The 27,913-nt window shown below is 42.4% G+C and overlaps 1 pseudogene; it reads right to left on the reverse strand.

The window, feature by feature from the left end:
• The window catches only part of LOC101541967 (F-box only protein 38-like), a 44,863-nt pseudogene extending 20,910 nt beyond the window's left edge, over positions 1 to 23,953 (reverse strand).
• Positions 23,954 to 27,913: the final 3,960 nt, after the last annotated feature.

The following is a 27,913-nucleotide window of genomic DNA, read 5'->3' on the forward strand; positions in this document are numbered from 1 at the left end:
TTGCTCTTGCACACAAGGCAGGATGATAATGGTCACAAACAGATGTCACTGGTGTAGATCAGCTTCAGGCTCAAACTCATTATAAAAAGTAGAAAATATATGCTGCAGTAGAAGCAAGCTCTTAACATTATTAGACCAAACAAAGAAAAATTGGTTACTTTGCCAAAAAGCCTTGAGGATCTCTAAAATACAAACCCTGAACTGGTGTCAGTCATTCCAATGATAATAATATTAAATTGGGCACAGCATATGGAGAATGTTAGAATATGTACATTGACTATCATTAATTCAGGTGATTCTGATATCATTAGAAGCATGGCAAAAGAGATTTGTGTGAAGTGAATTATACATTTTTAAAATTAATAAATTGGCGAGAATTTATTTAAAACAACAAGAAGCAATGTTTAAATTTTGATGCACCTACTAGCATGGTTAAAAATAACAATAGAAATCATGACTACTTTCAGAAAAGGAATCTTTCTGTAGTGAAAATAGCACAGGCATATGAATAACTAGAGAACAACATAGTGTATTGTTCCATTAAAGACAGAGGTCAGAAAAGAAAGAAATAAATTTGCTTTGGGGAGTAAAATGTCATATTTAAATGAACTTTCTTCTTGGAAAGTTGTTGAAGACCAAAAAAACGCATACTCGACAGACTTGTGATAAACAATTATGTAAAGAATTTTAGGCATTAGTAGATTCTGTATAGCATTTTGCAATTTTTTACTTGTAAAAGGACATGATGTTTCAAAAGACTGAACAATTTAAAATAGTGACTGTCCAACTATTTAAAATAGTTGGAATGTAACCTGTATCATGGAAGTATTAGCAATTTGAAAGAATAACTGACACACTGTCACTGTCATTCCATTGCTCATCAATTTGCTGGAGCAGGCACCAGTAACGTCTCCACTGTGAGACTTGTAGTTACTGTTTTTGGCATATCGAATGTGCCACAGGTAGCTTGCCGGGCTCTGCTGTGTGGGTGGGATAGCAGAGCGAACTCTGGATAGCTTGCTGGGTTCGCTGAGAGGGACGGAAGAATCAAACCCGGGTTGGCCGTGTACAAGGCAAATGCCCTGCCCGTTGTGCTATCGCCCCAGCCCTGACATAGCACAGATTTACTTTTTAGATGATTGGGGTACTAAAGAAACATTAAAAAATGTCTAATCAGGTCCTTTGCCTTTTCATTGGGTTGTCTTTTTAATAATGGGCTACAAGAAGTATTTTTAGTGTATTCTGAATACAAGTATAAAGATACATGATTTATAGACCAGAAATATACCATTATGTGGATGTCTTTTTCCCTCTTTGCAGTTTACTTTAAAGAATAAATATTTTAATGTTTTCATTTTAATTTTTTAATTAAAGTAACATTGCACTATAACATAAGTTTCAGATGAGGCACACAATTTAAATTTTTGAAGTCGGTTAGAAAGAATAGGGATAGATATGGAATGTTTATTTCAGATGTGTGACATAAAAATACATAACAAGGTAGGGACAAAAGTTCAAAAGCAGCATAAGGGGAGAATTGATCTGCACAACTGAATTTGAGGTATTTTGATAAGGACGGGATAGAAGAGGCCTGGGGATTAGATGGTGAGTGCATGATGGCAGGTGTGATGTTGTAATTATGTACACAAGAAATCATTAATAGTATTGTAAACCAGAATCTCAGTCAATAAAAAGTTCAAAAATTAATTAATTTTGAAGTTTAATTTATCTAATTTTCTTTTATTGATTGTCCTTTGGCTATCACATCATTCACTAAAACCAAAGCTACGAAGATGACTTCACTTTTTTTGGGGGGGGTCACACCCAGCAATGCTCAGGGGTTACTCCTGGCTCTGCACTCAGGAATCACCCCTGGCAGTACTCGGGGGACCATATGGGATGCTGGGAATCGAACCCGGATCAGCCGCATGCAAGGCAAACCCCCTACCTGCTGTACTATCGCTCCAGTGAATAAAAATGATCCACTTTTATTCTAAGAATCTTCAAGTTTTAGCTCTGAAATATAGACCTTTTTGACTATCATGTGAAATAATAGTCCAACTTTATTTTTTCTAGGAATTATCTATTTTTCTCAGTGCCATTAATCACAAAGGTAATTCTTTTGCCATTGGATGATCTTGACATTCTTGTCAAAAACCAGTTGACCATAGATATATGTGTTTACTTCTTTTTTAAAAAATCATTTATTTATTTTTTATTAGTGAATCACCATGAGTTAGTTACAAACTTGTGAACTTTCATGTTTGCATTTTGTTTATATCCCTCCACCAGTGCCCACTCCCCTCTTCCAATGTTCCCAGTATCCCTCCCACCCTCCTACCCCATCCCCCCGCCCCACCCCACCTCTGTGGCAGGGCATTCCCCCTTGTTATCTCTCTCTCCTTTTGGGTGTTGTGGTTTGCAACAGAGGCACTACATGGCCATCGTGTTTGGTCTATATTCTATTTTCAGAATGCATCTCCCATCCCGTGCAGGTCCTCAAACCACACTTTACCTGGTGTTCCCTTCTCTATGCGAGTTGCCCCTTCCTCCAGCATGTGGGGCCAGCTTCCAAGACTTGGAGCCAACCTCCTGGTACTTTACTATTATTGGGTGTTAGTCACCTGGAGGTGCTCAGGATACCACATGTGGTCATAGGGATCAAGCCAGGATCAGTTGTATGAAAGGTAAGTGCCAAACACCCTGTACTATCTCTCCATATCTAAGTTAAGATTACAAACTGCCTGTAGCAGATCTAAAATAAAGAAAAGCAAATCTTTGCTTATCTTCATATATCCTTGACTATTCATTTCCATTTCAGTTGTTCAAAAGTAACCAACCCTCTGAAATCTTTCATTTGCTTTCTTTTGGTAATTACCTTTTTAGACTATGTTCGTGTATTTCTATTTCTTGATTTTACAGTTTTGACCAACCCGAGTTCTATTCCTCTGAGAACCTGGCAAGCTACTGATAGTATGCTGCCCACACGGCAGAGCTGGCAAGCTACCCACCCATGACATATTCAATATGCCCAAAACAATCTTACAATGGAGATGTTACTGGTGCCCCCTCAAGCAAATCGATGAACAATGAGAGGACAGTGCTATAGTGCTTGAGGGGGCACCAGTAACATCTCCATTGTAAGATTGTTTTGGATTTATTATTATTCTCTAAGGTATGGGGATTATCTAATATTCTAGGACATCCCTTCCCAATATTCCTTAGGAGCATTTTCATATTTTTTATCAATCAATATTTAAGGTTTACATTATTATGAACAGATAGATATACTTCTCTAATGAACCATGAAATATACCATATATAAAACTATTTTGCTTTCCCTAGCCACTGACTGCCTAATTTAACTATGTGTCAATCACTAAATTCATACCTAAGGTCTCCCACAAAAGATTAATTTTCTCTCAAATTATTCCTCCCCCCACCCTACCCTACTCCACACTCCCCACCCCCACCATGGAGTTACTCTTTCTAGAGAATTCCTTCAATTGATTGAGGCTATTTTCTCCCAGAACCGGTAGCTATCAACTTAAGATTTTGTTATTGTGCTGATGAAGTGAAATTTTGAGAATTTACTTATCTAAAACCTTTTCCTAATTCTACCCTCACACATTTTTGCTCCCTTGGCAGGATATAGAACTACAGTTTATAAATATTTTTCTTGTGTAATTTGATGTCTTCACTATTTATTCCTACAGTCTGCTGTAACTTTTGAAAGCCCATGTATCCACTTACTTTGTAAATGAATTTTGTTCTTTCATTGGGGAAATATTTTGGATTACTATACTGAATTTCTTGAAGAAATGTTTTTGTTTATTATAGTTGAGGAAATGAAATGCGGTTAAAATAGTTTATGTGTATTCTTATGTGTATATTGTTACTACCCCTTCACAAAACCTAATGCTCAAGATCCTTCATCACTGTAACAGTCTGCCTCTAACGCTCACCTCTAATCTTCCCCCAATTTATAATCTCCATTGTCCCCCTCCAACATTTTTTATGTAGACACAATGATTTACAATTCTGTTAATAATAGTATCTCAAGCATACAGTGCTCCAGCCCTACACCTATTCCCACCTATTACTTGTCCTCCCCTCCTCAGTTCTGTATTCAAAGTCCAAGGTATTGTTGTCATTAGATGTCAACCATTTCCTTATTTTCTTTTTTTTATATATGTGTGAGATTGACTGAGATTATTTATTTATTAAGTTTTTATTAGTGAATCACTGCGAGGTACAGTTACACACTTACAAATTTTCGTGCTTGTGTTTCAGTCATACAATGCTCCAGTACCCATCCCTCCACCAGTGCCCATTCTCCACCATCGATGATCCCAGTATCCCTCCATCCCCCACCCCCCACCCGACCCCACCTCTGTGGCAGGACAATCCCTTTTGTTCTCTCTCTCCTTTTGGGTGTTGTGGTTTGCAATAGAGGTATTGAGTGGTCATTGTGTTTGATCTAAAGTCTACTTTCAGTGTGCATCTCTCATCCCCAGCGGGTCAAATGGTGCTGGCATAACTGCACAACCACATGCAAAAAATGGGCTTAGACCTCGACCTAACACCATGCACAAAAATGAGAACAAAATGGATTAAAGATCTCAACATCAGACCAGAATCTACAAGGTACAATGAAGACAAGGTCGGCAAAATCCTCCATGATATTGAGGCTAACGGTATCTTCAAAGATGACATGCCACTGACCAATCAAGTGGAAACAGAGATAAACAAATGGGACTATATTAAACTAAGAAGCTTCTGCACCACAAAAGATACAGTGGCCATAGTACAGAGACAATCTACAGAATGGGAAAGAATATTCACCCAATACCCATCTGATAAGGGGTTGATATCAAGGATATACAAGGTGCTGGTTGGAATCTGCAAGAAGAAAACATCCAACCCCATAAAAAAAATGGGGCGATCAAATGAACAGAAACTTTCTCAAGGAAGAAATCTGAATGGCAAAAAGGCACATAAAAAATGCTCTTCATCACTAATCATCAGAGAGATGCAGATCAAAACAATTATGAGATACCACCTCACACCACAGACTGGCACACATCCAAAAGAATAAAAGCAACCGCTGTTGGTGTGGATGTGGGGAGAAAGGGACCCTCTTACACTGCTGGTGGGAATGCTGACTGGTTCAGCCCTTTTGGAAAACAGTATGGACGCTTCTCAAAAAATTAGAAATTGAGCTCCCATTTGATCCAGCAATACCACTCCTGGGAATATATCCCGGAGTGACTGAGATTATTTAACATTTCACCTTCTTCCTCTGATTTATCTCACTTGACATAATGACTCACCTCAGTGTCACCCTAGTTGTAGGAAATGGAAAGATTTAATCTTTACTTCTGGCTGACTAGTATTTCATTATCTGTATGTAACACAACTTTTTGTTTGGTTTTGGTTTGGGGTCACACCCAGCAGTGCTCAGGGCTTATCATAGATCCCTGCCTTGCACTCAGGGATCACTCCTGCAAAGGTTGAGGGGGTGGCTTGTTAGGTGCCAGGGTTGGAACCTATGTTGGCCACCTGCAAGGCAAATGTCCTACACTCTGTATCCTGGGCTCCCTCCCTCCCTCCCTCCCTTCTTTCTTCCCTTCCTTCCCCATCTTCTCCTCTATCTTTATCTCTTTCTCCTTATTTATTTTTTGGGGCATTTGATTTTGCTTATGTGTCTTGATGGCTTTCAAGTTTTCATTCTCCTCAAACTGTGATTATATTGGGTCATTTAGAGCTAGTTATAAACTATGTGTGTGATGGAATAGATTTGCCACATAGATGTTTGACTTAAGTTTGATAGTACAGAGATCTGGGCAGTTTCTTTCTGGGAATACGTAAAAATTGTCAGTACCTGTAGGTTTTCCCTCTTGGGAGATGTATTTCCTCTGTGAGTGGTACTCCAATCCTGGTCTATGGGGCATATGTGTAGTTGTCTTAGAGATGAATAGGAGAGAGGAAGTTTGAGTTTCAGTTGTATGTTTTTTTTTAAGTCATCAAAGAATATGATATGGAATAGTGTAGTATTGTAGCAGCACTGTCGTCCCGTTGCTCATCGATTTGCTTGAGTGGGCACTAGTAATGTCTCCATTGTGAGGCTTGTTGTTACTGTTTTTGGCATATCGAATACACCACAGGTAGCTTACTAGGCTCTGCTGTGCAAGCGGGATATTCTCGATAGCTTGCTGGACTCTCTGAGAGGGACAGAGGAATCGAATCCGGGTCGGCCGAATGCAAGGCAAACACCCTACCTGCTGTGCTATCACTCCAGTGCATGGAGTAGTGAGAACAGATATTTTAATCTCATAATTGGAAAAATTCTTAAAGCATAAATTACAACTTAAAATTATTTTTATTTTTATCAGATCTAGGCTGGAGTAATAGCACAGCAGTAGGACGTTCGCCTTTCACGCAGCCGACCCATGTTTGATTCCTCCATCCCTCTCAGAGAGCCCGGCAAGCTACCGAGAATATTGTGCCCGCATAGTAGAGCCTGGCAAGCTACCTGTGACATATTTCATATGCCAAAAACAGTAACATAAGTCTCACAGTGGAGACATTACTGGTGCCCGCTCGAACAAATTGATGAGCAATGGGATGACAGTGACAGTGATTATCAGATCCTTCTGCTTTGATTTTTCCAATGCTTTTATTATAGAACTCTAGCCTAGTCCCACATTCAGCATAGAGTATAGTGAAAAAAAATATTTTTTTTCGCCTTCTCTCTTGTCTGGCTGGTATAATAATATTTGACATAACATATTAACAGGGAAATTTTAAATTTTATACTTATGAAATCCCCATAGATATGGAGCTGAGAGACAAAAGTAGAGCATTTTAAGTTTTCACATTTGTTTTAGACAGAGAATTAAGAAATAAAATTTTGGCTTGTGGATTTGCAAAGACGTTACAAAAATTATTTATATCTTTTTTTTGGCCCTAAATTCCTTATCTCTGGTGATAAGGGAGGGAAATTTTTGACAGGAAATTTCTCCTTTCAGGGACAAAAGAATGTTATTATGACTGGTTTTGTTTTTGGGTTTCTTTTTTTTTTTAAATTAGGTCTTTGAAATTAGGTCTTACTTTCTCTCTCTCTCTTCCTTCTTTCTTTCTTTCTTTCTTTCTTTCTTTCTTTCTTTCTTTCTTTCTTTCTTTCTTTCTTTCTTTCTTTCTTTCTTTCTTTCTTTCTTTCCTTTCTTTCTTTCTTTCTTTCTTTCTTTCTTTCTTTCTTTCTTTCTTTCTTTCTTTCTTTCTTTCTTTCTTTCTTTCTTTCTTTCTTTCTTTCCTCCCTCCCTCCCTCCCTCCCTCCCTCCCTCCCTCCCTCCCTCCCTCCTTCCTTCCTTCCTTCCTTCCTTCCTTCCTTCCTTCCTTCCTTCCTTCCTTCCTTCCTTCCTTCCTTCCTTCCTTCCTTCCTTCCTTCCTTCCATCCTTCCTTCTTCCTTCCTTCCTTCCTTCCTTCCTTCCTTCCTTCCTTCCTTCCTTCCTTCCTTCCTTTCTTTCTTTCTTTCTTTCTTTCCTCTTCCTACTTCTCTTTCTTTTCCTCCACCTCTTCTTTCTCCTCCTCCTCTTTCTCCTTTGCCTCTTTCTCTTCCTCCTCTTTATCCTCCTCCTTCTTCTCCTTCTCCTCCACCTCCTCTTTATTCTCCTTTTCCTCCTCTCCTCCTTTTTTTCTCATCCTTCTTTTCTTTCTCCTTCATCTCCTTATGCTTCCTCCCTACACAGACCTCTACTCAGAGCATACTCCTCTCTCTGTGCTCAGGAATAACTCTTGTTGGGGTGTAGAAACCATATGTGTTACTTGAAACAGAACCTAGGATGGCTATGTGCAAGGCAAGCAACTTACCCACTATATTTCTGAACTACATTAGCTGTTTCTAAAGGTACTTTAGTTAAAAAGAATATGCCATTTTAGCACACTCTAGCGAAGATTGCTATGAATTCTATCACCAGAATTGCATATTATATAATTGCCAAATCCAAAACTTTTTCCTTGGTCAGATAGGGGTTATTTTTTAGGTTTCATAGACTTCAGAGGGTGATCTTGCGATGTGTCTGCTTCCTATATACCTTCAAAAACTTCTACTCTTCATTCTAACTTATGTAACTACATTGGAGATCTTTTAGTTTCTATGGTATCAGTTGTCTTATACACTTACCTAACCACAAATCATCATTATCCTTGCACAATTGAATAAGATACTTTACTTCTTTTTAAAAAATTATTTTTATAAAATTGCTCACAATAATTCATTACATTTAATATTCAAACACCAATCCCCCCACCATTGCACCTTCCCACCACCATATTTTGAATGTTTCCACCCCAAATCCCAAACCGTGCCCCCAAAGCAGGATGAAAACAATTTTTTATTATTTGTTATGAATAACACATTAAAAATGGTCCAATAAACTTTCTTTAGAGGAAAGTGTGTGAAGATTTTTATATTTCACACTGGAGTCATAAAGCCCTTGTATCACTTGTACCACTTGTCATCCCATTGCTCATCAATTTGCTCGAGTGGACGCCAGTAATGTCCCCATTCATCCCTGTCACGTGCTAGTGTAGCCCGAGGGCATCTGCCTGCTCCAGGAACATGAAGAGCATCAAACCATTCATTCAGGGTCTTTTTTAAAAATAATTTTATTAGAGAATCACCACATCTACACCAACAGTGGTTGATTTTATTCTTTTGGATGTGTACCAGTCTGTGGTGTGAGGTAGTATCTCATAATTGTTTTGATCTGCATCTCTCTGATGATTAGTGATGAAGAGCATTTTTTATGTGCCTTTTTGCCATTCAGATTTCTTCCTTGAGAAAGTTTCTGTTCATTTGATCGCCCCATTTTTTTTATGGGGTTGGATGTTTTCTTCTTGCAGATTCCAACCAGCACCTTGTATATCCTTGATATAAACCCCTTATCAGATGGGTATTGGGTGAATATCCTTTCCCATTCTGTTGACTGTCATTGTATTATGGCCACTGTATCTTTTGCGGTGCAGAAGCTTCTTAGTTTAATATAGTCCCATTTGTTTATCTCTGTTTCCACTTGCTTGGTCAGTGGCATATCATCTTTGAAAATACCTTTAGCTTCAATGTCGTGGAGGGTTTTGCAGACCTTGTCTTCATTGTACCTTGTGGATTCTGGTCTGATGTTGAACTCTTTAATCCACTTTGACCTGACTTTGGTACATGGTGTTAGGTAGAGGTCTGAGCCCATTTTTTTGCATGTAGCTGTCCAGTTTTGCCAGCACTATTTGTTGAAGAGGCTTTACTTGCTCCAATTTACATTTCTTGCTCCCTTATCAAAGATTAGATGATCATATATTTGAGGGTGTGTGTCAGGATGTTCTGTGGCTTTGTCTTTGTTCCAGTACCATGCTGTTTTAATTATTACTGCTTTGTAGTAGAAATTGAAGTTGGGGAGGGTGATTCCTCCCGTATTCTTTTTCCCAGGGGTTGCTTTAGCTATTCGTGGAGGCTTATTGTTCCATATAAATTGCAGGAGTGTTTGCTCCATTTCATTGAAGAATGTCATGTGTATCCTTATAGGAATTGCACAACGCTTTGGGGAGTATTGCCATTTTGACAATGTTAATTCTCCAATCCATGAGCAGGAGATATCTTTCCATTTCCTCATGTCCTCTATTATTTCTTGAAGTAGTGTTTTGTAGTTTTCTTTGTACAAGTCCTTTACCTCCTTAGTTAAACTGATTCCAAGGTACTTGATTTTCTGAGGCACGATTGTGAATGGGATTGCTTTTTTCATGTCACTTTCTTCTCTCTTGTTATTTGCGTATAGGAAAGCCATGGATTTTGGGGTATTGATTTTATAGCCTGAAACTTTACTATACAAGTCTACTGTTTCTAAGAGTTTCTTGTTAGAGGTTTTAGGATTCTCTAAGTATATTATCATATCATCTGATCATATATATTGATATATATGATATGATATATACATCAATATCATATATAGATATATAATCATATCATATTATATACCAATAGTGAGAGCTTGATTTCTTCCTTTCCCACCTGAATGCCCTTAATACCTTTTTCTTGCCTAGCTGCTATTGCAAGTACTTCCAGTACTATATTGAACAGAAGTGGAGAGAGTGGGCATCCGTGTCTCATCCCTGATCTTAGAGGGAAGTCTCTTAGTTTTTCCCCCATTGAGGATGATGCTTGCAGTAGGTTTGTAGTAGATGGCTTTGACTATATTGAGGAAAGTCCCTTCTATACCCATTTTAGCTAGAGTTTTCATCATAAATGGCTGCTGGATCTTGTCAAATGCTTTATGTGCATATATTGATATGATCATATGGTTCTTATCTTTTCTTTTGTTGATATGATGGATTATGTTGATTGATTTCTGAATGTTAAACCATCCTTGCATCCCTGGGATGAATCCCATTTGATTGTGGTATCTGATCTTTTTGATGAGTTGTTGAATTCTATGTGCTAATATTTTGTTGAGAATCTTTGCATATGTGTTCATCAGGGATATTGGCCTGTAGTTTTCTTTTTTTGTGGTATCTTTGTTTGCTTTTGGTATTAGGGATATACGAGCCTCATAGAAACTGTTTGGGAGGGTTTCTGTTTCTTTAATTTTATGGAAAAGCTTGAGAAGAACTGGCAGTAGGTCCTCTTTAAATGTTTGGAAGAATTCGCTATCGAGTCCATCTGGACCTGGGCTTTTGTTTTTGGAAAAACGTATGATTATAGTCTCAATTTCCTTGATATTAATAGGACTATTCAGGTACTACAGGGTACTACAGGTCTTCTTGGTTCAGCCTTGGGATATTATAGGAATCCAGGAATTTATCCATTTCTTCTAGGTTCTCTTGTTTCGTGGCATACAGATTTTCAAAGTAGTCTCTGATGATCTTTTGAATTTCTTTGGTTTCTGTTGTTGATGTCCCTTTTTTCATTTCTGATTCAGCTTATAAGGGTTATCTCTCTCTTTCTTTGTGAGTCTTGCTAGTAGTTTATCAATCTTATTTATTTTCTCAAAGAAACAGCTCTTGGTTTCAATGATCTTTCGGATTGTATTCTGGGTTACCATGTGTGGAAGTCGATGTGGAGGTCTCGTTCTGTTCAGCAGGGCGAACCCTTCGTAGGGCGCAGCCGAAAGAACAGACGCAGAGCCCGGAGGAGAGAGAAAAGGCATTTATTCTATGGCAGTTACAGTATTTTATACCTCCCTGTTGGGAGGAGGTGGTGCCAGGACCCCCAACAGAAATGCAGGGTGTGGCACGGGATTTAGCTAGTAATAAACAAATACTGATAGGATAAGATCAGTAAGATTAGGAGTGGCAACCTTTGCTAGGTGTGGCATGGGGTTAGCTAGTGATTAAACAAATAGTGACAGGATAAGATCAGTAAGGTAAAATGGCTCCCTACATCTCCCCCTGTTTTGTTTTAAATTAAATGTGGTCAGGGGAGGCATTGTCCGGTATCCCTTGTGACATAAAGACTCCATTTTTGCAGGGAGAGGAAGGAAAGGATGATCGGGTCTATGCAGGGGGCTCCTCATAGGCCCCATCAATCCTTGGTTTTGGAGTAACCTCTAAGCTATACCGGAATACCTCGCAGGGAGCCGGGCTGGGGTATCAGCCCTCCCTTGCAGTGCTTTGCCTGGCAACCTGATCCACAAGAATAAATCCTTGGGAGCCCGGCATCCTCAAGGTAAAGAACTGGGGGAAGATGAGGTCCTACAAATCAAGCCAAAGATCCTTAAACACTCAAAAATCTCATTTGTTACTCTAAGATATTAACCCAGCCCTGGACCCAAAGTAGCACTTGCTGTAGAGTGTCCAATTGTTGCTCAACATCATGGTTGACAGTAGCCTGCATTGTCCCAAGGTGGTAAGAGTCATTTTGTCATGTTTAAACGAAGTTGTGTGTCTGGACCGAGGCTTGAAGAACTATTCCTGCAACAGCATCAGTGGTGGTTACAGCAATGAGTCCAGGATAGCTGTGATCAGAGGTCCAAGGAATCGTCAGGAGCGCCGGAGCAGTTGTGTCAGGTCTTCAGTCAGGAGCCCTTTATCGGGGGAGCGTTGCCATTCTCTGGTCAGGTTCACTGGTAACCATATGCGATCTGGCCCTTAATAAAATTATACTGTGGGGAGAATCTTGGATTGAGAGGGAAGAATTGAGACAGGTAAATAATGCACAATCACCAGAAAAGAAAAATCGTTTTGTGAGTGATCAGAGATAGTATGAATTTGGGACTTGGTATGAATCCAAGTCTGAAAGTGAAGAGGGAGACAGGGAGGCACTCCAATGCAGACAGGATCAAGTGAGTATCCTAGAGAAAAAATTAAAAGGTGTTTCTTCTTTATTCGGCAGCTGAGGCATCTGTGAATCCCATGGAAGGGGTAAAAGAAAGGAATTGTTAGCCCAGATACTGGGTCCTGGCATGGTCCAATCTACAACCTGTAAAAGTGGAGGGTGAGGAATGTAAGTCCAATAGATATGTTTAGCTTACTAGAATTCAAGAGGATTTCAACTGTTAATAACTATTAATGTTCTCCCAATATGAAATCTGGATTGAAAATTTCAGATTTTCAATCTGAATTGAATGTGGCGCCTGAATTGAATGTGGCGCCTAATTTCTTTGTAGGCGCCACATTCTGATTAGAAATCTTTGTTTAGACCTGAATCTAGCAAGCTCCAAAGATACTTAGATCTTTTAAATTGCTGGGCTCCATATCACTCTGACCTCCCTTGATTTTGTTTGCCCAGATCTAAGAATTACTGACTTTAAACTAGCTCTAATACTCGAGTGTTCCACAGACAGAGACAGACAGTCAGACAATAAACATCACACATGTGCACAAATATATACTTGATCGATCAATCTGACCCTTCAAGAATGGCAGGAAAAAACTGATAGACTGAGAAAGGAAAGAGCAGTCCCCAGGGCAAAGTGAGCCCTGTCGGCCGATTGGGAACATTGCTCCCCGTTTCTCTGCCTGAGCAGCCAGTTTCCTGCTTGTTGAAAAAATGGGTCAAGAAAGCACTTTTGTTGATATAAGCTGGCAAAACCTTCTCAAAGTTGTTGAAAACTAAGCAGAACTAAGAAAGATAATGAGACAATTGCACACACACTAGGAGCACACGCACAAATCTTACTCCTGCACACACTCGGACCGGTCCTTCTTTCACGCGGGTGCGCACCCCACTCACCACATTCACACTGAGACTCCCGATCCTGCCCTACGGGCATCATCTTCGGTCTTGAAGTAATGCTGGTTCCTGCTCCAGCCAGGCCAAGTCTGAATAACTGTTCTGTGAGCGAGACCACTAGTTGGTCACTCCCGACGCGGCTGACTGAGCAGAAGCAAGTTCCTGGGCAGTGGCAGAAGGGACACTGTCCTCAGAGGATTCATTTATTCTCTGGGTGGAAGTCGGTTCAGCCAGAGCAGGTGTGTCGACCTGCCTTATCAGTCGTTCGGGGAGCCAGCGGGCTACACTATCAGCAGCATCAAATATGCAGGCTGATCCTCGGCCCCATATAAGGACTGGATCAGGGCCCTTCCATAGACCACTCAGAGGGTCTTTCCACCTTACTTTTGCATAAGTGTGGCTGGTGGAAGTATGCCAAAAACGGTCCGCTGCGCTGCGACCTTCTTTGTCCAGTATAAGAAAGTTCATGACAAACAAAGCATGAGATAGTAACGTCTTAGGGGAAAGCGAGGCTGGGTACAGTTCCTTTTCTGTCTGGAGCTTTTGAATATATGTTTTAAGAGTGAGATGGGCTCGCTCCACTATCCCCTGCCCTTGAGGGTTATAGGGGATCCCTGTATGATGGGAAATCTGCAGCTTCTTACAAAAATGCTCAAACTTTTTTCCAGTGTATCCTGGACCATTGTCTGTTTTTATTAGCTGTGGTTTGCCCAGTATAGAAAAGCAGTGCAAGACATGAGCAATGACATTTTTTGAGGCCTCTCCAGTCTGGGCTGAGGCGCAAACAAACCCACTAAAGGTATCAATAGTCACATGCACATATTTAAGCTGCCCAAGGAAGGAATATGAGTGACATCCATTTGCCAGATGGCATTAGGGACTAGTCCTCGGGGATTGACCCCTAAGTGAGGCACGGGTAGAAGGGATACACAGGAAGGGCACTGGCGCACAATCTGCCGTGCCTGCTCACGCGTGATTTTAAACATAAGGCGGAGAGTTTGAGCATTCAGATGGTGGAGGGCATGTGCAGTTGTGGCCTCCTGCAGCGGATCTGCTTGTAGAGTTAGCACTGTGAAAGATCGGGTGGCCAAATCTGCCAAGTGATTACCTGCCGCCAGTGGCCCAGGGAGGTTAGTGTGGGCACGAAGATGACCTATGAAAAATGGAGCTCGCCGGGAGCGAATATACTGTTGGATTTGCAAAAACAATGACGTTGCAGGGGAGGAGGGTTTTATGTAACTAATAGTCTCCAGTAATGGTATAGAGAAGGCCACATAGGCACTATCCGTGTATAAATTGAAAGGAAGAAGGGAAAAATTTTTAAAAACCATTAGAACAGCTGTGAGTTCAACCAGCTGAGCAGAGGACTCCTTTGTGGAAAAAGAAACAGTCTCACCCTCACAGGCATAGGCGGCCTGGCCATTAGAGGATCCATCAGTGAAAATCACTTTAGCCCCAGGGATAGGGCTGGTCTTAGTGACAACAGGAAAAACCCATTGATGTAAAGCCATAAATTGTATCAACTTATTGGGGGGATAATGATTATCTAAAATTCCTGAAAAGGAAGCGCAGGCGATGGACCAATCATCAGTATTTTGAAGAAGCCAATCTATCTGTTCCTTATTGTAGGGTTGAATAACAGAAGCCGGTTCAAGACCAAAGTGTCTGCGAGAGAAACTCCTTCCTTCAATAATTAAGGATGCCACTAAGAGATAGTAGGGTACAAGAACTTTCTTTGGTGTGGCAGGAAGGTGAATCCAAGAAACAGGGTTTTCCTGCCAAATTAAGCCCGTGGGAGAATGAGGAGTAGCGAAGATAAGGAGGTGAAAAGGGCGCTGATAATCTAGAGAGCAAACAAAGTGACCTTCAATCGCTTTTTCTATGAGAACTAGGGATTTTCGGGCTGCTGGTGTCAGACTCCGAGGGGAAGAAGGATCAGCATCACCGCGTAAAAGGTCATAAAGGGGCATAAGGTCTCCTTTGGTAAGTTTCAGATAGGGACTGAGCCATGTAATATGCCCAAGCAGTTGTTGAAAATCATGTAGTGTCTTTAATGAAGTAAGCTTCAGCTGCGTTTTTTGCAAAAGTACACGGGACCCCTGAAGACGAAATCCAAGAAAGGTATAAGGGTCAGCGATCTGAATTTTTTCGGGGGCAATTTGAAAGCCAGACTGAGTAAACGCACGGATCACCTGATTGCAACAGAGCATAGTGGCCTGTGGGTCAGATCCAGCAAGCAGTATATCATCCATATAATGGATCATATAGATGTCGGGCCATTGTGCCCTAATGGGAGCAAGAATTTGAGCTACAAATTTTTGACACAGTGTGGGGCTATTTGCCATTCCCTGGGGTAAGACCTTCCATTGAAAACGTTGCATGGGCTCTTTATAATTAATAGCTGGCAAACTAAAGGCAAAACGGGGGCGATCATCAGGATGCAAGGGAATTGAAAAGAAGCAGTCTTTTAAATCGAGTACTATCTTATACATTTCTGAAGGAATGGCTGCTGGGGACGGCAGTCCAGGTAGAAGCGCCCCGAAAATGACCATGGTTTTATTTACTGCTCGTAGATCCTGCAGCAGTCGCCAACTGCCGTTTTTCTTTTTTATAACAAAAATGGGTGTGTTCCAGGGGGAAGAGGTGGGTTCTATGTGTCCCGCTGCGAGTTGTTCCTGCACTAACAACCTGGCGGCCTGTAATTTTTCAGTGGGAAGCGGCCACTGGTCCACCCATACAGGCTCATTGGACTTCCATATGATCTTATCCGTATGGGGTGCAGGAGGAGCCGTGGCAGTTACTGAGAATAGACCTAAGCCTGCGTGGTCATTTTTCACTGGGTCGAGGGCTAGCGGCACAGGCGTGCCCTGGAGGTATTTTCCTAGAACCTTTCCGGGAGAATAACCTGCTGAAAGGAGCATGTCTAGGCCCTTGGCATCAATTAGTATAAGGTCCATTTGTGAAAGAATATCCCTGCCCCAGAGATTGAGTGGGAGCCCGGGCAGAACATAGGGGCGTACCATCCCGGATTTTCCCTCCTTGGTGCGCCAATCAAGCGTAAATGAGCTTAACATAGGGTTTTGGGATTGACCTATACCCTGAAGGTGAGTCAGTGAGGGGGTGAGGGGCCACCTTTTTGGCCAGTCTTTTTCAGCAATGACTGTTACATCCGCACCAGTGTCAATCAGACCTAAAAATTCCTTCCCGTTGATCTCTAAAGTCATCAGGCCCTTGTGATTAAGAATGCGTTGGGCAAAAAATGCAAAAGTCTCTGACATTGGGGGTGGTTTTTGTACTGTTGTTATTGGAATGAGTATTAGCTGTGCTAGCCGCGCGCCAGCGTCCAAGACTGAAAATGGGGAGAGTGATTCAACTACTACTCCAATCTGCCCTTGAAAATCAGCATCTATAATCCCGGGGAGTACTTGCAAGCCCTGAGGAAGCATATTGCCTCGCCCAATAATTAGGCCAAAAGTTCCAGATGGCAAAGGGCCACAGGCGTTGACATACACTATCTGGGGACCCTGTTCTTTGACTAATATTGTGCGGGAGGTGGCACAGAGATCCAATCCGGCTGAGTATGGGATGGCTCTGCAGAGGGGTTGGGTGCCGATGGGTTGAACAGCCCATGATTTTGAGGTGCCCCGGTCATGGGAAAGGGAGCGAATTGGGGGCTGGACGCCGATGGGTTGAACGGCCCATGATTCTGAGGTGCCCCAGACACGGGAGAGGGAGCGGACTGGGGGCCCTGGGGCTGGCCCTGTGCCCAGTTTCCCGGCCTGGCCTTCTGGCGGCACTCTGACGCCCAGTGGAAACCCTGTTTGCACTTAGGGCAAGGACTTCTAGGTCTGGGCCGCGATTTTTTATTGGGACAGTTTCTTAAGAAATGTCCAGGCTGCTGACAGCCAAAGCACAGCTTGTTCTGACTGCTCGATGGTTGAATAGAGAACTGTTTGAAGGCAGCCCCTATAGCATGCCCTATTTTTTGGGTGGTGGGATCAACCTCGGAGCATAGCCGAATGTATTCTGAGAGGGTCTTCCCACGCTTATAGGGGCGGAGTGTGGCCTGGCAGATGGGGTTAGCATTCTCATAGGCCAAATGGCGGATCAGCTCATTATCCGTCTCTTCGTTTCCCATGAGTTTTTCAGCCGCCTCCGTGAGGCGCCCTATGAAATCACTATAGGGCTCGTTAGCTCCCTGACAAACCTTGGCTAAGGATGTTACCACCGACCCTTTAGAGGGAAGTGCCTTCCAGGCCCGGAGGGCAGCCACATGTATTTGGGCAAGTAGCCCTGGGGGAAATTGAGCCTGCACCTCATTAGAATCAAAGGGTGCCTGACCCTGAAATTTAGCAAAGATCCAGGATGAGGAAGAACCTCCTGCCTCGACGTTGCGGCACGCCATTTCTTGGCATCGTTCTAAATAATCTGCTTTCCACAAGAGATAGTCTCCCCTACTCAGGACAGCCTTAGCGACTGAGAACCAGTCGTTCGGCGTGAGCCATCCCTCACAAAAGGAGTCCAAAAGGCCAAGCGTAAAAGGAGCAGTGGGGCCGCAAGAAGAGACAGCGGCCTTTAAATCTTTCAGGTCTTCGAATTTCAATCTACGGTAGCTTTGGCGGATTGGTGCCTGCGGAGCTACGTCCTGAGGGGAATTTTCCTCTTGGGAATGTGCCCCTTCCTCAGGCTGATCGGCCTCCTCAACTTCTCTGTCTGAGGGATCATCATCAGGTGGAGCCGTGGCAGAGGTGGGGTATTTGGGGGCCCGAGAATGGGACCTGGTAACTGGGAAGGCAGCCATAGGTTTTGAAGCTAGAGTGTGGCAGGGCGGAGGAGAGACCGAATTTGCACTAGATTCTTGGGAGAGGGTAGAAGGCTGCAGGGCACTCACTAGTTCCTGAACCACCTGCCTTATTAAGGCGGCAGTGTCCTGGGCAAGCTGGCGGGGTGCCTCACTGGCGTATGGGGGATTAAAAAAGGCAGTGTCATGGGACAGATAATGGAGTGGTGGAGCTGACGGCTGACACCTCTCCTCCTCATCTACCTGGGTAGCCTTGTCCTCCAGCTTACACCTCTCCTCCTCATCTACCTGGGTAGCCTTGTCCTCCAGGGGCAAGGATTTAAGTTCCGGAGGAGAGGGATCAGGGATATCAGAAGTCACAGGATAAAGTCTCAGAGGTGCCTCTGCGTGGGAGGAGTCAGTCCCCTGCATGGGGGGTGCCTCATCCCCAAAGACTGAGGAAGTCTCTGAACTCTCATACTTTTTCCTCAAAAAAATCTCAATTTCGGAAACACGGTGCTGAATCTCTGAAAATGGCTGACTTTTTCTCGCCTTAAAAATCTCATTTAAGATCCAAATAAAATTAGCGAGACAAAGGATGCAAATAACACAAAGGATGCAAATAACTGGGGATTCCCAGAAGTAGGTAGGGATGGAGGAATCAGAGGGTAAGTAGGCCATTCCCGCACCACGGTGTGTGCCAAGAGAAAGGCGACCCTCAGAAATACTCACTTTTTCCGTGAATTCGACAGCCACGTTGGGCGCCAGGTGTGGAAGTCGATGTGGAGGTCTCGTTCTGTTCAGCAGGGCGAACCCTTCGTAGGGCGCAGCCGAAAGAACAGACGCAGAGCCCGGAGGAGAGAGAAAAGGCATTTATTCTATGGCAGTTACAGTATTTTATACCTCCCTGTTGGGAGGAGGTGGTGCCAGGACCCCCAACAGAAATGCAGGGTGTGGCACGGGATTTAGCTAGTAATAAACAAATACTGATAGGATAAGATCAGTAAGATTAGGAGTGGCAACCTTTGCTAGGTGTGGCATGGGGTTAGCTAGTGATTAAACAAATAGTGACAGGATAAGATCAGTAAGGTAAAATGGCTCCCTACAACCATGTCATTGATTTCTGCTCTAAGTTTTATTATCTCTTTCTTCTGCCTGGTTTGGGCTCTTTTTTTTTGTCCTTTTCTAAGATCTTGAGCTGTGAAGTCAAGTTATATATGTGGGCCTTTTCTTCCTTCCTGAGAAATGATTGCAGAGCTATAAATTTTCCCCTTATTATGGCTTTAGCTGCGTCCCACAGGTTCTGGTAGCTCATATCTTCATTTGTTTCTAGGTACCTTTTGATTTTTCCCTTGATTTCCTTCCTGACCCACTCATTGTTCAACATCGAGTTGTTTCATTTCCAGGTGTTTGATTTGGTTTTCTGCATCTGTACATGATTAACTTCTATCTTCAGTGCATCATGGTCTGAAAAGATAGCTGATACAATGTCTATCTTGCTGATTCTGTTGAGGTATGTTGTGTGGCCCAGCACATGGTCTATTCTGGAAAATATTGCATGTGCTCTGGAATGGAATGTGTATTCATTTTTCTGGGGGGGAATGTAAAGCCCTGTATAGATCTATTAGCCCTCTCTCTTCTATTTCTTCCTTCAAAGCCAGTATTTCCTTATTTAATCTTCTTGATCTGTGCATAGGTGATAGGGAGGTGTTGAAGTCTCCAACTACTATTGTGTTTCTTGCAATGTCCTTCTTAAGGTCTGTTAGCAGCTGTTGTAGGAATTTGGCAGGTCCCTCATTGGGTGCATACATGTTTATGAGTGTGATTTCTTCCTGCTGTACATATACCTTGATTAGTAAAAATTGGCTTTCACTATCCCTTCTAATCTTTTTCAACCTGAAGTCTATGTTGTCCGATACTAGTAAGGCCACCCCAGCATTTTTGAGGGAGTTGTTTGCTTGCAGGATTGTTTTCCATCCTTTGACTTTGAGTCTGTGTTTGTTCTGGCTATTCAGATGTGTTTCTTGGAGGCAGAAGAATGTTGGGTTCAGTCTCTGAATCCATTTTGCCACTCTGTGTCTCTTAATTGGTGAATTAAGACCATCGACATACAGACAGATTATTGTCATGGTGTTTTGTGCCATCTTTCTGTAAGGGTTTGTTGTGCTTGTAGGGGTTTTTCTTGTCTTACAGTAGCCCCTTTAGTCCTTCGTTTTGGTTTGGTTTTGAGTCTATGAAGTTCCTGAGTTGTTGTTTATCCACAAAATAGTGTATCGTTCCTTCGAGTTTGAATGAGAGTTTAGCCGGATAAAGTATTCTTGGTGAAGCTTTCATTTCATTGAGTTTTTTCATTATATTCCACCACTGCCTTTGGGCGTGGAGGGTTTCCTCTGATAGGTCTGCTGTGAATCTAAGGGGTGCTCCTTTGTATGTGATTTCCTTCTTTGACCTTGCTGTTTGCAATATTATTGTGTCTCTATCCATGAGGCCTATCATTCTAACTATGACATGTCTTGGAGTTTTTCTGTTAGAATCTCTTTTAGCTGGCACCCTTCTGGCTCCTTGAATCTGGATGTCTGCATTCTCCAGCTCTGACTACTTTTCAGCAATGAATTTTTTGACTGTGGCTTTTTCATTGGGGTTGCTTCCCTGTCCTTCTGGTACTCTGATGATTCTAATGTTGTTCCTCTTGAAATCATCCCCTAGGACTCTGATTCTCCCTAGAGCTATTTTGAGGTCTCTTCCCATTGTTTATTGTTGCCTGTAGGCTTCCTGCAGCTCTTCTTCAAGCTCACTGATTCTGTATTCGGCTGTACCCATTCTATTGTTGAGGGCACCCACTGAGTTTTATATTTCATCTATTGAATCCTTCATTCGTGACATTTATTTTTGTAGCTTTTTTAATTCTGCTCTCATTTTTTCCCATATTTTCTTGGCTGTCTATTGTATCGTTTCTGTCAGGTCCTCTTTTAATTTAATGGGTACCTTTTCAATCTTTACATTGAGTTCATTGAACATCTTCAGCATTTCAAATCTGAATTCTTTATCGGAGAGCTCAAGTTTGTAGGAAACGCCTATTGAGGCGTCTGGACTCCTTTCATCGTCTTCTCCTTGTGGTGGGGATTTTGCTGTTTCTTCATGTAGTTGTGGTGGTATGGAAGAGGGACCTTCAAGTTCACTATCACTGTTCCCTCTTGTTGTGAGAAAGGATTCTGGATGGGCTCGGTCTATGGTGATTGTCCTTTTATTTTCCCCTTCTAGAACATGTCCTTTCTCTCAGATGTTCCTCTAATCCTTATGTGAGGCCTCATGTGATGCTTTTGGAGAATGTGCTCTTTTACATTGGGCTTTGCACAGGTACTTGTATTCATTGGTGTTTGGGTGAAATTAGGATAGACTAGTGGTCTCTTGTCCTACTGGTTTTTGGGTAGCTAGGATGTTACTCGTGGACATATGTAATGAAGGCTGAGATGTAACAACAGATTGCTGGGTGTCGAGAAAATAACTGCAGCCAAAAAGGAGGCCATGCCCCTGAGGATTAGGTTAAGCCCCTTGCCACACAATAGCTGAGTCCTAGAGGCTGTCTGGGATGCAGGAAGGGCGGGTCGGGGGACGTCACACACCTGGGCAGGAAGAGCAAACGGCTGTGGTGCTGAGGGTCGGCGTGCCACCAGCCAGGGCGGCAGTCCGGAGTGGGGTGGCTGCCTGGGGTAGTCTCTCATTTAGGGTCTTGACGAAGAAGTCTGACCATCCCATAGGTGGGTGACCAGGCGTTCTTTTGACGTCCCTTGGAATCCAGTCAGTAACAGCTCTAGTCCAGTGGTCATCTCCAAATCGCATTACGTGTCTGGCCCATCTGATTTTAGGTACCTTGGCGAATGAGACAGCGTCCCTGATTGTTGATCTCCAGATTCCTTCTCTCACTTGAGTGAAACATGATACTCCAAGCATAGCTCTTTCAATTCCTTTTCCAGAGACCCGAATTGTGTTCTCATCCTCTTTTTGTAGAGCCCTGGTCTCTAAGGCGTATGTTAGTGCAGGAAGAAAGGTGGAGTTGAAAATATGTGCCCAGAGCTGGAGGTTCTTCATTCTCTTAACTTCTTCGATGCTCTTGAAGGCATTACATGCTGCTCTCTTCCTCCTGTGCAGTTCAGGTAACAGGTCATTCATTGTGTTGAGTTCTTGACCTAGGTACATGTAACTGTTGCATTTGGAGATGTTCATTCCATTGAGAGCAAATGGAATGTCAGGAACTAGTCCGTTTTTCATGAATATTGTCTTGGTGAGATTCAGTTGCAGTTCGACCTTTCCACACTCATGGTCGAAGTCGGCCAGCATTTGTGTCGCTTGGCTAATGTTTGGTGTTATTAGAACAATGTCATCAGCAAAGCGGAGGTGGTGTATTTGCGGACCGTCTATCTTCACTCCCATTTCTTCCCATTCCAGTGTCGCATGATGTTCTTGAAGGTGGCACTGAAGAGTTTCAGTGAAATGATATCACCCTGCTGAACCCTTCTCTTTATGTTGATGATCACTTCTTAGTAGAATGATGAGATCCTGGTGGTGAATCCATAGTACAGCTCGTGGAGGATCCTGATGTACTGAGTTTGAACGCCCAATTTGGCTAGGGCTTCGATGACCACTTCAGTCTCAACAGAATCAAAGGCCTTCTTTAAATCAATTAATATTAGGCAGAGCAGCATCTTAACTCTCGCGAAATTTCAATGAGCTTGGTCACTGTGTGGATTGTGCTGAATCCTTTCGGAACCCGGCTTGCTTGCATGGTTGTCCTTCGCCTAGTGTTCTGGGCATTATTATCATTCTCATTGTTAAAATTCTGGTTGCTACCAGGGCTGAGGAAACTCCAATTCCTGTGCCTGCACTCAGGCCAACTCGAGCACAGCCTTTGGGTGGCTCACGAAACATCTGGTCCAGGGAAATAAACTCCAGGCTGGGTAACAAGTCAATGAACTGGCCAAAAGAATCCAACTTTAAAGCATGGCACTGCACTAAGTTGATATCGACCAATTGAGTCCATCGGGAGTGGTCTGATATCCAGTTGAATGGGTTATGTAGATGGGGGCAATTATAAATTGCCAGATACTTGATATAGGAAAAAACTTCATTGACTGCCTTCATCCCTATATCAGTGATGATACTGGGATTCTCTACCACATCAGCCAAACCATACTTCACTAAATCAGCATTAGTCATTCTACTCTGCAGCAGAAACTCATCTACATATCCCAGGTGAAGAGTTTCAAACTGAGGAAACTTCCAAGCTTCGGGCAGAGGCTAAACCTGTTACTAAAGGGACATATTTCAAGGAGTTTGTGGGTCCTGCAGTTTCTCATGACGAAAGTTTGCAAGCTGATACAAAGAAAATCTCTGAAGGGCTGTGGTTTAGTGAGTCTTACCCACCCCATGTAAAGGTGCCTGAGCATTGGAATACAAGGAATTTCAGGAACATCCACTCCACTAGGTTTGAGCATGCCTGCAGAGCTTCCAGAACTCCGGGATTGCTAAACGTCTCATGGCCCCGTACTCTTCTTCTCTCAAGATATCTAGAGTGAAGGCCATACAGCTGTTCAACGTCTGGCATCTTTTTCAATAGTGTTAGAAAACTGGAATCTGTGAAGCCACTTGGCATGTATTCCCACCACCGCCCTGCACAGAGATCCACAACCCTCACAACTCTGAGATACAAGGTCACTGCTTCTTTTAGCTTCTGGGACAGACATTCCATGATATCCTAAAAATATGGCAAAGCACTTCATGTGAAAGTTGATTCATATAGTCCTTTGTTTCATCTGGTATGGTTTCATCAAGGATTTCATTACTCATGAGACATGTTTTAACAATTTTCTTTCTTGGACCCATTTTTGCGTTATCACCAGTATCAAAAAACAAATTTCAAATCTTCCCTCTTGATTACTTGATTTCAAAGAAACTACGCTGGCCCTCTGTCTGTTATTGTGGTTGAGAGGGAGAGAGGAACGCCACCGACGCTTCCCGTGGCCCCCTTCCGCCGCACTTCCACTTCCGTCTCACCTAGTGTTCTGCAATTCTATTGAGGATGACTCGAGTGAACAACTTTTATACGATGGACAACAGGCAGATCGGGAGATAGTTGTTGATGTTGTGGATGTCTCCCTTCTTGTACAACAGAACGTTCTTGCTGGCTTTCCACTGGGATGGAGCCCTTCTAAAAGAGATTACAAACATGTTTACTAAATTCCATCAAATGTTGTATCCTATTCTTGGTACATCAGTAGAGTAGAGTATGAGAGTGCTCCAGGAATTCTAAAATTTAGAATATGATTATACAGCATATTCACTCATGGGTGAGGCCTATGTTTTCTCTTCAAGGAGCTTTATTTTTGAGTCTCTGAATCATGGCCATTGATGAGGTTATATGGTGCCAGGGGCAGTTTGTGGGTGTGGCTGTAAAGATACTGGTAAACTAGGAAGGTGGGAGGGGGAGGCCCAGTCCCACTCTGAGCCAGCTTCAAGATTTCAGTCAGAGGTTCTGCATACCTCGGTCTGTCTGCAGATTCACTGATGGGTCAGACTTGTCAGAGCCTGTGCAGAGCAGTCGTGAACATGGCGGTGATTGAGTTCTGGAGGTTTTTGGCTACTGCTACTGGGCCTCTGTTGGGGTGAAGAGGAAAACTCTCCCTCCCCCTCTGTGTTGCCCTGGTGAAGACAGCCTGGTGTGGGATCTGAAGGCATCTCTGTGACATGTTGTTTTATGAGATACTTTACTTCTAATGGCTTCTCAGTTTCCACATTTTTGTTCTTTCATGTTTTGCTTAGCTTTTTTTTTTCTCGTTACACCTTTTCCCTCTGAGTTTTGGTTAATGCCATTTGTCTGTGCCTATGAGTGAGCGAGTGTCTGCATGGCAGAGCTTGGCAAGCTAACTGTGGTGTATTCAATATGCCAAAAACAGTAACAATAACAGGTTTCATTCCCCTGACCCTGAAAGGGCATTCAAAATGGCAGTGTTGGGAAAGACGAGTAAGGAGAGATTGCTAAAATCTCAGAGCTGGAGATAACTGTTACTGTTATTTCCAGTAACAGTGGAGATGTTACTGGTGCCCGCTCGAGTAAATCGATGAACAACGGGATGACAGTGATACAGTGAAATAGTGATGAGTGAGTGAGTTGTGTAAGTCTATAGCAATTATGTGTATTTCAAATTCCTTTAAATATTTCAACAGGGATGAAGGAAAAAAGCAGAGGTAAATATATTTTCGACCTTCCTTGAAGTCCCAAATATGTTTTTCTCCTTCTTCCTGTCAGAGACCAAGGCTCTTTTCTGTTGTTGTCTTCTAAGTTTTCCTCCTCCCATTTTGTGTGACCAGTATGATCGTTTGAGTTGCAAAGCCATCTCACTCTTTTCTTGTCATGACTCAAATCTATGGCTTTTGAGCAGTCTAACCACTACAACTCCTGGCTTTGTTTATTTTTATAAAATAAGATTCTTTTCTGTTCAAGCTGGTTTTAATTTTTCTTCTTTTCCCCAATAATCCTAGTTTCTTGCTCATTTAAGCTAACAAATATATCTGAAAAATGTTAACATCAGCACTCCCTCTGTTTCCTTACCTAAACACTTTATCGGAGATTATTTGCTTCAGAAGATGCACTGCACCATAAATTTTCTTTCAGTTTATCTTCTAGGAGATAATAGTAGAATTTTGAAAAGATTATATCTTAGGGAACATTTTCCAGTAGGTAGAGAACAATGCTATAGTGCTCCAATTGTTACACACTCCAGCACAGAATATGTAGATAAATGATAATAGGAATGAAACATGTTTTCAGAAGTAGCAAGTTAGAAAGCACTAGGTACTACTCCTCTACCAAAATGCTATTAACTATTATTTATTCCGCTGAGTATTTTCATGTACTGTCAATAATATTGAGACTTTCCATCTTTTTTTGTTGTTTTAGCAGACATTTTTAAAAATGAGAAGTTGAAAGATTAGGGATTATCACCCATATTGTCCTTGAGTTAGCTTTCTTTTAAAAACTTTTATTTGTGGGTTGGCGGAGGACACACAGAGATACTCAGGGATTACTTTTGGTTTGCACTCAGGAATTTCTCCTGGCATTTCTCAGGGGACCGTATGGGATGCTGGGAATAGAATGTGGGTCGGCAGCATGCAAGCAAAGTGCCTTCCCTGCTGTATTATTGTTTCAGCCCTTGAGCTAGCATTTTTATTTTTTTTTAAATTATGCTGTGGTAAATTTCAAAAGCCTCCCTTTAGTTTAGTTTCCTGGAGTTTTTCTACAATTTCTATCTTCCCGATTCTATTAAGGTATAATTTGTGGCCCAGAACGTGGTCTATTTTGGAAAATGTTCCGTGTGCGCTGGAAAAGAATGTGTATTCTTTCTTTTTGGGGTCTATACTCCTGTATAGGTCTATTAGCCCTGTCTCCTCCATTTCTTCCTTCAGGGCCATTGCTGAGTGCTGTTCTTGCTGAGTGTTGTTCTTGTCGATCTATCCAGAGGTGATAGGGCAGTGTTGAATTCTGCAACTACTATCGTGGTGCTAGTTATGTCCCCCTTAAATTCTGTTAGGAGTTCTTTTAAGTATTTAGATGGTTGTTCATTAGGTGCATATACGTTTAAGAGTGTGATTTCTTCCTGTTGTACATATCCCTTGATGAGTAGAAAATGACCTTCGCTCTCCCTTCTGATCTTTTTCAGCCTGAAATCTATGTTGTCGGATACTAGTATGGCCACCCCCGCTTTTCTGAGGGAGTTGTTTGCTTGCAGGATTGTTTTCCATCCTTTGACTTTGAGTCTGTGTTTGCTCTGACTGTTCAGATGTGTTTCTTGTACGCAGCAGAAAGTTAGGTTTAGTTTCTGAATCCATTTTGCCACTCTGTGCCTCTTGATTGGTGCATTTAGACTGTTAACATTGAGAGAAATTATTGCCATGGGATTTTGGGCCATCTTTCTGTAGGGTTTGTTGTTCTTGTGGGATTTTTCCTTGTCTTATAGTAGTCCTTTTAGTCCTTCTTTTAAGTTTGGTCTTGAGTCTATGAAGTTCCTGAGCTGTTGCTTGTCCGTGAAATAGTGTATGGTTCCTTTAAGTTTAACTGAGAGTTTAGCTGGGTAAAGTACTCTTGGTGAGGCGTTCATTTCATTAAGTTTTTTCACTATATCCCACCATTGTCTTCAGGCTTGGAAGGTTTCTTCTGATAGATCTGCTGTGAATCTAAGGGGTGCTCCTTTGTATATGATTTCTTTCTTTGATCTTGCTGCTTGCAGTATTGTGTCTCTATCCACGGCATCCATCATTCTGACTATGATATGCCTTGGGGATTGTCTATTTAGGTCCCTTTTAGCTCGCACCCTTTGGACTCCTTGGATCTGGATGTCTGCATTCTCTAGCTCTGTGAATTTTTTAGCAATGATGTCTTTTTTTTTTTTTTTGCTTTTTGGGTCACACCCAGCGATGCTCAGGGGTTACTCCTGGCTTTACACTCAGGAATTGCTCCTGGCAGTACTTGGGGGACCATATGGGATGCCGCGGATAGAACCCGGGTCGGCCGTGTGCAAGGCAAACACCCTACCCGCTGTGCTATCGCTCCAGCCCTAGCAATGATGTCTTTAATGGTGTTTTTTTCATTGGGATTGGTTCCGTGTGATTCCGGCACTCCCATGATTCTTGTGTTGTTTCTCCTGAGGTCATCCCCTAGGACTCTAATTCGCTCTAGAGCCATTTTGAGGTCTTTTGCCATTATTTGTTGTACCCTATATGCTTTGTGCAGCTCATCTTCAAGCTCACTGATTTTGTCTTCAGCTGTAGTCATTCTGTTATTGAGGGCTCCTACCGAGTTTTTTTTATTTCATCTACTGATTCTTTTAGTTGTGTGACTTCTGTTCGTAGCTTTGAA

This window comes from Sorex araneus, chromosome 4 (assembly GCF_027595985.1).
Source record: "Sorex araneus isolate mSorAra2 chromosome 4, mSorAra2.pri, whole genome shotgun sequence".
In the NCBI taxonomy this organism is placed as follows: Eukaryota; Metazoa; Chordata; class Mammalia; order Eulipotyphla; family Soricidae; genus Sorex; species Sorex araneus.